Genomic DNA, 10,238 nt, shown 5'->3' with positions numbered 1-10,238 from the left:
AGTCACTAACTGAATTAAACTCCTGCAATAAGTAAAGCATAAATGCCTACTATGTACAATAGCAAGTCTCTTCAGTTTGAGATGATACCTTTGCCTAATGTCTCTGTGTGGGTAATAATTAGGACAGTTTTCAAAACCACTGCAGCATWTGGATTATGCTCGTAACTCCCAACCATGCTTCCACCTCTTGCATTAGTATATGTTGATATATCATTAATATAAACTCCTCTGCCTTAAACATGTTGATTATACTTGATTAAAACTTCCCAGTGACTAGGATGGTGAGCAAAAGCTGGAGAGCTGCTGACTCCATGAGTATTCCCAAGTGTCCATTTCCCTTGTCTGTAATGGCATCTAGGAAAACTATTGCTGCTTGTGATTTAGCTTTGTGTTTTCCTATCCTCTGCTCCTTACCCCAAAGTCCAGCCTCACTTTCTCACAAAAACTAAAATTATTGGGATAATCATTTTGTTCTCCAGGTATTTACGCTGATTGGCATCTACTTGAAGTACTTTTCCATGTTCATCTTGTTCATATGTGGTTGTCCTAGAAGCCTCAGTCCAAACTCATTCATATTTTTTGGTGAGGATATGATGTTTTTGTCAACACCCTTTACAATAACAGACACACATCTTCTCCACTCATTACCTGTTAAGATCCATGACCACCCAAACCCAATGGATTTAATACTTCTGATTTTCTTTCAAAGCAATCACTCTTTAATGCTTCTGCCTAATCTGCTTCAATGGTTTCATTCACCTCAAACCTGGAAAACAGAGTAGTAATACAAACCTTGTCAGGAAGGCAGAGTTGTTTGTGGTTTGGTCATGCTGAATGTTCTATGTTTTTAATAAGCTATCTGTAATATGTCCTCTTCCTATCATCATTGTTGTAGTCATCAACGTTTGACAAAGGATCAAGATGATACTTTCATCACCAGATGTATGCGTTGTCTTCTTCTGCAGCTGCCCCCACCCATTCATCTTCTCTGCAAATTTAAAATTACCTCTATAAAGTTCAAGAATGTGTATCTTCAAGATGCTACAGCATTCAGAGTCAGCTTCCCATCCATTTGTAGCTAAATCAAGCCCACACATCTTCCTTTCATAGTGTTTTGAAGTTTTCTGCATAAGTTAAGACTTGTCTATACAAAACTGGATTTTGTATGGTAAACCTCTGAGAAATCACTTAATTTTAGCAATGCACCAACATATGTACGTTCAGATTCAGATATTAAGAACCGCCTTTCAAATCTGTATGACTACATTTTTCCTGTGCTTTCCTGGCTGCCGTCTGTACTATATGATCTCTTACAGAAGTCCTTTTGCCTCTAACTATACAAAATGGAAATTCTTCCAGAATCCTTTTAGATAACCTGCTTGCCTCAGTGGAGCAAGTCTGGGAGCAAACATGCCCTAGGCACCTTATGTCAGCCTGATTCACTGTTGCCACTAACTTATGGAGTGTGGCTGCAAGTTCATTAAAAGCCTGGGCAATCCAAGCAGCTGTTGATGTTCCTGGCTAGAAGCACATCTCCAGATGCAGCTGAGTTGTTGAAAGTCACTTTTGCCTTCTTACTTTCTTCCTGTCCTGACTGGGGAAAAAAAAAAAAAAAAAAAAAAAAAAAAAAAAAAAAAAGAGAGAGAATCAGATACTTTGGTCCATTTACACATTTGTAATTGTATGAGGGAAATCTTGGAAGTGATGCATACCATAACATCTGTGATGAAAAGACTGGGCAAATTATTTGATTTTATATATATACTATTTCCTGTGTATAGTACAAAATCCTGGTTCTGGACTGTACATGTGGCCAAATTCTTTTTGTATTTCCTAGTGAATATTGCTACTAATGCACTGTCTGGGAGCTTGCAATACCAGACATATCATCTCAGAATACAGAGAAATCTGCATCAGTCTGGCTAGAAGGCACATCTTAAAGATGCTAATTATGCCAAGATAACTTTATCCCTTGAACTGACCTAAACATCACAAGTTCTTTGTTTACTGAGCAGAAAAAAGCAACAATTTAAAAGCTAAGTCTTTTGAACTAAAAATGTTTCAGTCTCAAGCAATTACCACTATTGTCTTCACGGAAAAGAGCTGAGAGAAGTTTTCTAAAATTGTCCATGTGTATAAAGGGCATAGTGTAACGTGTTGTCTTTGAGCACTAAGCCTAATGTACATTATTATGTCTGAGAAAATCTATATTCGTATTTAGTTTCCATGAAGGGGCCACTGAGAAGAAATTACCAATCTATTAGTTTACCTTCCTTAATAAATTATATATTTTAGACTTGCTCTTTTCAATATTATTTCAAAGTCAATATTTTTTGTCATGTTCATAGACAAGAAAGATACAGTTCCAACAAAGTTTATCAACTACTTCAACTCCACAGGTCACTGGAACAAGCAATAAACTCCTACATCTTGTTTAATTGGCTTCTTGACCAATACATCAATGGCTCATTATCCTTTTTGTCCTACTTAAAAGTATTAAGAACATTCTAGAGAACATATCAGCACAGTCAATGTATTCCACTTTATTAACGAGGTAGAAATAGGTCCAATGCTAATATGATTCTAAAGGATATTGGGAGGCGATAAAGATTGTCACAAAGATAAAAAAGATTAATAGCTATTATGATACCTCTGATAGCTATCATATGCACTATCATCATATGTTACACTAATGTAACATTCACATTCTTCATACTCAAATTGTAATAAAGCATGACTCTATAAATTATTGATCTAAATGGGAATTTTACTCCTTGGAACTCTAGATCAATGACACAGTTACATCAACAGCTGCACAGTAAAAATAACTATGTTTCCGCTATAACCCTCCTCTAGCATGTGACTGGATTTTTTTTTTTTAATTTTATGGTAGTAGATAACTGCTTCAAATGAGCTTTAAGTACAATTCCGTCTCGCCAAATCACAGGCAGTTTGTAGTCTTACTTGAGATATTTTTTGTTTTGATAAAGAAATATATCAGTATTGGTTCCAATCCTCTTGCAGTGTATGTCAGAAATTCCAGTGAATTCCATGACCATGTCTTCTACTGTGTTGTTCAGTGCATCCGCTATTCTTTTGCAATATTTTCCTTCATGCTGACACTGCTCATGGAAAAGGTACAACTGAGAAGCTCTGTTATTTAAACTTGCATTTGTTGGTCATACCTAGAGGCCATTTTTTTCTCATTCAGCTAATGTCACCACAACTTCAGACATGTATATCAGTTAGGTTTCAAAAAAAAAAAAAAAAAGAAAAAAAGAAAGGAAAAAAAAACAATATCACAAGATGAGTAACTACAGACAGCTTCAGACTAACTATTTCTGAAAATGGTCCAGATCCAGTTAGAAGGTTAAAGTAGAGCACTGGACAGGATGAAAAGCGTGCTTAGATACTCAAAACATCTGTACGGAGTGTGGAAAATAATTTTGCATTTATTATCTTCATGAAGATAGATTGAATTGGGGGTACACTTCCATAAACATCATTGCATTAGACATAGCCTCTCAACCTTCTTCTTAATGAGAAGCAAGACTATTTATATTCCATGAAAGTCTGATTTAGGGTTCCCTCTTTTTTTCCGGGAAAACTTGATCAGGCTGTTGATGAGATTTTGATGCACAGGTGAAGCTTCCTCGTCAGTTCTCATACAGGTACTCTCTCAAGGCCTTGAGCCTTGGTTTAAGATGGGAGTAAATCCATCTAAAGGAAAACTTAGCTTGAGATTGTATATCAGTTAAACATTCAAAAGGACAAGTGCAATCATGAATGTCACTATTACTTTCTAAAAGACATGAGGAACAATATAGATTGAATCAAACACCTTTACCCTCTCTTCTCTCAGATCTTAGAAGAAATAAGTAGAATAGTAGAGCTACTTTTTTTTCAGAGAAGGGGTGGCATAAGCTGAGGCCAGATCTGTAGCCCTGTCTCATCTTTTGTTCTGTGAACCACAATGCTGCATCCGGARCACCACAGCTCTGAAAGCCCGTCCTTAGAATAACCTGCAGTCCCAGAGTCCATGGCTGAGCAAGATCAAGGATCAGTCTCTCCCAAGGGGCAACAGAGCTTGCATTTCTCAGCTTGACTGACAACTGTCCGTTGAGGACAATCTCACTCATTGTCAGCATGGGAGCTGAAGAACTTACTAATTTTTAGCTTAATCATTTTTTAGTCATAGCTATCTGCTGTGTACACTACTCAGTAAATAACTGTGTGTACTCATAAAGCAGCTTATCACTCTGCTTGCAGAGTGTGTGCACACTGTAAAAGATGCCAAAATAAAAGTGACTTAATAGTGGAGGGGTTACAAGATCACTCAGACATGCATGCCATGTACAAAACTAAGCATGCAAAAATAACCTATAATAGGGATCACTAAAAGAGTTTCTGAATCTTTTCTGCCTTGTCCTCTGAGCCAGCTCAAGATGAGGCTGAACCAGAACTAACATCTCTGAGTTTATCAGAGTAGAAGGTGTTTAGTCAATTTCTGATGTATTCTAGAAGCAAAGTAGAGGATCAAGGCAATCTTTTAATAACTCTGTAAGGGGTTGTCCTGCTGGAGACAGCTTGTCTTCAGACAGTGCTGAGTACAAGCAAGATTGCTGCAGTGCTTGCCTCAGCAGCTGGAAGAGAGATTGGCTTCTTTATGTCAGTACTGGCTTTGCTCAGCTTTGTTTTCTAATGCTAGCTTTAAAATATCCCCCCAAAATGGTGCACAGAAGTGGTCTTTAGTAGARTGAGACCCTGGAAAACTTCTTTCTGCTCTTTCCTGCCATCATCCTATTTCATAGAAACAGCATCTAAAGAGATGAGATGAGATGAGCGGAGATGATGTGATTTCTATGAAAACCACCATTGTCATACAGCAGAAACGATGAGGCTCAAACAAAGGTGTGATTTAACCCTACTCTTRTGTCAAATAATAGAAAGGAATGGCCAAGGACTGATTCATCATGCCCTTCATTATCAGACCCTCACATATCTGCTTAAGGGTGCTCCTTACATCCTCACCGAACATTTTAYGTGCTCAAACACTGACTGAGGAGGGGAGGGAAAAGGAATAATCGCCTATTTTCACAAAGAGGAAACTTTCAACAAGCAGAAATCATTAGATAGGTGTAAATTCTGCTCTTAAGTTAGGCACTGGAATGCTGTGGTTTATGGAAYTATATTCTGATTCAGCAGATTTATTAAGCATTTGAATAATCCCATTGTTGTCAAAAATARAGTAATAATAGATTATATTGTCAGTGGTCAGTCAGAGCATTCAGAGTATTAAGGATAAGTGTAAGCCAATCTGTTTTGCTGGATAGGGCCTGTGTACCAAGACTGTTAGCTGTGTAGCTAGCACACCTTGTTTGCAAATCTGCTGCTTAAGAGCAGCAACATTTAATACAGTTCATTTTTTACTATTTTTTAGTGTACTGTTTTTATGTAATACTAACTGAACAGTTAGCCTTGAAAGATTTTGATCTCTATTAACTCAGTTTCTGAGTACAATGTCAAGCTAAATAAGATTGTGTGAAACATTTACAGTCTGTTTTTAAATCTTTTGTAATGCAGAGCATTGGAAGCAGCTTTTAAATCACTTAGCTGTTTAGAGTCATACAGGCCTGGAAGAAGCAGGAACACCTACTTACGTCTTCTGTGATCCTAGCAAATATATTTAAATGTGCTTGATGATATCAAGGACTCTGTATTGTGCAGTACTAACAATTTATCAGAAACTTTACCAAGCAGTGTGTGACCCATGTGGACCGATTGAAGTCATGCTAAGATTTTAAATAGCTCTTGTCCTGGTCATTCTGCTTTAGAACTTTCCACACATAATTAAAAGGGGGCGGGAAGATCTCTATTGAACAGAAGGATGAAATGTTAGCCCTAGGAGAAGATAAGAGACATTTACTTTACCTTCTCATTCCGTACCTTTGATTATTATAGTAAAAATTGTACTTTTAAATGTTGAGCCTTCTGTACTCATAAAATGTCTGTGAGAAGGCATGCAGAAATATGTACCTTGTTACGGGCTCAGGGGTTGCTGAATGAGGAGAAACACTTTCAGGCATCTTTCAGAATCACTGTCAGAACATGAAGCACTCTGAATCACTTTGAAGTACTTTGCAAAATCGTGGTAAATCTGATGTACACTAACTTATCTGGACTAGCTGGGACCCACTTTAACCTACACTGAGCTTTCTCAGTCCCTCTATCCCTCCTTGGGAGATTTGGTTTTGCTGGGAATATCTCTGGCCTAGAGCAGTTTCCCTTTGTTGGCAGAAGAGAATAGACTTGGCAAGGACTTCGTGAGGAGCGATATACGCTGGCTGCATGTCTCAGAGAGCTGGGAGAGACGAGCAGAGGAATTTTTCAGCGTGGCTTACTGTCCAGATTTGACTTCCATTACAGACAAGATAACACATGGCTATCCTTACTGCACTGGAAGCCTTCATAATCTATGCTAATAGAATAATAAACATGGATTTAACACGAGACATTTGTAACATCTTGGGTAGACTTAATAAAATATGAATAATCTGACAAAAATAGTCAGTGTTTTCACTAAATGACAAAGTTTCTTAAGACTGCTCAGTGTGGGCATTGTCTATCAGGCGTTTTCGTGTTGTTGCACTTCTAGTACACAATAGAGCAGGTTTGTTAATCACAGAATCGCAGAACAGCTGAGGTTGGAATGGACCTCTAGAGACCACATAGTCTAAATCCCCTGCTCAAGCAGGGTCACCTAGAGCACATTTCCAGAGATTGTGTCCAGATGGCTTTTGAATATCTCCAGAGAAGGAGACTCCACAACCTCTCTGGACAACCTGTGCCAGTGCTCTGCCACCCCCACAGTAAAGAAGTTTTTTCTCATGTTCAGATGGAACTTCCTGTGTTTCAGTTTGTGCCCGTTGTCTCTTGTCCTGTCGCAGGGCATCAGTGAAAAACGTCTGATCCCATCCTCTCTACACCCTCCCTTCAGGTACTTATACACATTGTTAAGATCTCCCCTCAGCCTTCTCTTCTCCAGACTGAACAGGCCCCGCTCTCTCAGCCTTTCCTCATAGGAGAGATGCTCCAGTCCTTTAATCATCTTATTAGTCCTCCACTGGACTCTCTTCAGTACCTCTATGTCTCTCTTGTATCGGGGAGCACAGAACCGAAGGTCAACATCTTCAAATTGCAGGATGTATGAGCACCAGCGTTTCTGTATGAAGCCGAAGAATGTACATAAATACTTTGTGATCATTCAATGAGGGACTGAACCATACATGCATGTACGTTAGCTTGAGCATTTCCTATTCCAAAATGCTAAACTTTAGTTTCTGAGATAGTTTGATTTTTTACACTAATACATTTCAAAAATGGTTAAATGGCATGCGAACATATTCAATATTCAGCTTCATTTTCAAAAGTGATTCAATGCCTAGGAGCATTTAGACACTTTGAAGCTTTTTGTTTAGTTGGTATGTAAGTATTCAAAATATATTTTTGAGTGTGCGGGAATTTGTGTGAGAGTCAGTCTTATGTTACCCAGAATGTTCCAAAACATCTATGTCATGAATTAGTGTATTGTCAATTTGTAAGAATTCTGATGTTGTTAAGTAGTGACAAAAGGATGTGTGTAACTTTTCAGAACATCTGCCCAAGGAATTACAGAAAAAAAAGAAAAATCAATGCTTTGATGCTGGCAAACTAGTCCTGGAGGGCTTATCACATGCAACCCAATCAATTCCTCTAACTGATTTTCCAAATAACAGACTCGTCTTTTCTGTTACCTGACTGAACAACAAAAGAATGGGAGAGAGTGAAAACTTGTGCATTTTTATCATTGTACTTATTCAGAGAGAGCGAGAGCTGGAACATAATGCTGAACTAAGTAGAGAAGCACTAAATGAAAATTATAAAATTTTATAATCCCTCTGGAAAAGGTCTAAAAGGGATTCTTCCTTCCTTCCCCAAATAACCCTAAAAGCGCTGGTATATACAGAATAGGAACAGAGTGTGGGTAGAGAATGTGCCTTCACTGTGCCTCTCCAGTATGCTACTACTCAAATCCTAGATAAGTCAGTCTGGAGACTGAGGATTAGTCCTGTTTCAGTGTACCGCTAACCATCAGCCCCTTCTTCATACATGTTCAAAAGAATGTAAATTACTGCTGGTTGTGATTTGCACACCTGTCAAGTAGGAATAGGATGGTGCTGTCACCTCACATGTGTAGTCATCAAAGTGCTGCCATAAAATAAAGTGGATCACTATTGATGTAGGTCTGTCCTGGTCTAGATATGAACAATTTTGCATCCCAGTGCCTTTCCTTACTGTCCATAGCCATAGAAACCTCAGACAGTTATATCCTGAATCATCAAATCCAATTTCCTGCTATCTCAGACCCATCRCTCTGTACAATCCCTTTCATGATTAATGTACTTTTGTTTAAAAAATCTCTTTGCTCTAAAATAATGCAACTGCTCTTTAACATCCTTCAGATGAAAACCACTTGCTTTTGCAGCTAAATAGATAAAAACATGTGTCTGTTGTGTGATGTCACTGAGAAAGCAGACATACAACATTTTTGCAGAAATATCTCCACTCCACGCCTTTCAGACGCCAGCCACCGTCACACAGTAACATTATCAGAAATCTAATAGGAGCCAAAGGTTTCCGTAAAAACTAAAAGGAGGTATGAGACACGCTAGMCAGACTTCTCTGTTAAATTGTTCTTCAGATTGTAAACTGTTGGAGGTAGAAGCTATTCTTCCAGAACTGGCTGTTCTTCYAGGCACGGCCCACAAAGTGTAATGGGGCCAGAGATCCTCGATGGGACTGCTGGTGCTGCTACAGTAGAAGGCAGAAAATCCAGCTGGAAAAGTCCTCCCTTTCTTGTCTAGAGGGCTTCAAGAAGAGCCCTTGGCAGCAGCAGTCTACCTCTGGCCTGCTGCAGTAGATTGCTGAAGATTTGCTAGCCCCGCTGGGCGAAAAGTACCGAGGAAATTATAGCCAGGGTTGATATTTCAGCTGAAAAAGTGATTAGGATCTTGTCATTCTTGTAAATGTTTAAAACAGTAAATAAATAATTCCTCACAGTCATACAGAAATTCCAAACATTCAGCTCCTTTGAAAAATCACTTTTATTAAGAGGCCCAAATAAAAATACAAGTATTTTACCTRAGTTTTTAAACTGGCTGGTAAAGTTGATTTCTAGAATTCCCATCCTCTGTTCCATGAAGTTTTACCAACACTGTTTTCCTTAATCAGCGTGGGACATGGCAGAGGTAAATTTCCAATTAGTGTTTTCTTTCTTTTTTTCCAGAAGCTGTACTGCATCATAGGCATCATCTAATTTTATAAAGTGCCTATAGATCAGAGTTCTGGCATGTCTCATACCTTTGAGAGGATATTTCCAGTAAACGTAGTTTTCAGTTTATACTTAAGAGTGGATGTTGATATGACTCAAAGACTTCATGGTAAATTGCAAGTGAACTTTAAAAATTTGATTTGGCAAAGATAATGCATGTTCATAGTTTTATAGTATTATAATTAGTAGCTGTCTGAAGAGGTGATCAGAAGTTCTTCAGTATGGAAAGATCAAGCGATATAGCACAAGCTACTTTTGTAAATCTGGTGGAACATGAGTAATTTCATACAGAGAGCAGTTTAACTGTCTTCTATATGAAATTAAAATTGTACCAATAGTTTTTGTGCACATGCACAATAATAGAATAGTGCTTCTCTTTACAAAAAGGAGTTCTGTTCACTTCAGGACAAGGTGTTAAGATATCTGGAGATTGATTAAAGCTCTACCAATAGTATCTGGTGTGAGTCTAGGCACACTCTTTAATCTTATTTTTCACTGCCTCTTAATGTAAAAATGTGTTATATACAAAATTATTATGAGGTTTAATTCATTGCCTGTGGTTGTTTTGAATCTTTTTGGAAAAATACATTTTTAATTACGTAGTTCTTTATGGTATTTTAAATTGAAATAAAAGGCTGGACAGGACCGTTATAATGAGCTAGTATAATCTTCTACATATCATACACTCAGTGATTCTTGAATTCCATGGTTAAATTTAGAGTTTATTCAATGCAATGTGCTTTGGTCCTATGCAATAAAATGTGCATGTATCTATTTAAGCATGAACCACATAGGGAGTGCCCATGTGCTTAAAGCAAGCATTTGCTCAAACACATTGTGGATTACAGTCAAAGTACTTGGAAACCAT

Source organism: Rhea americana, unplaced genomic scaffold (assembly GCF_003343005.1).
Source record: "Rhea americana isolate MKP2758 unplaced genomic scaffold, rheAme1 scaffold_275, whole genome shotgun sequence".
Classification (NCBI taxonomy): domain Eukaryota; kingdom Metazoa; phylum Chordata; class Aves; order Rheiformes; family Rheidae; genus Rhea; species Rhea americana.
Note: the sequence above shows the minus strand (reverse complement) of the source record.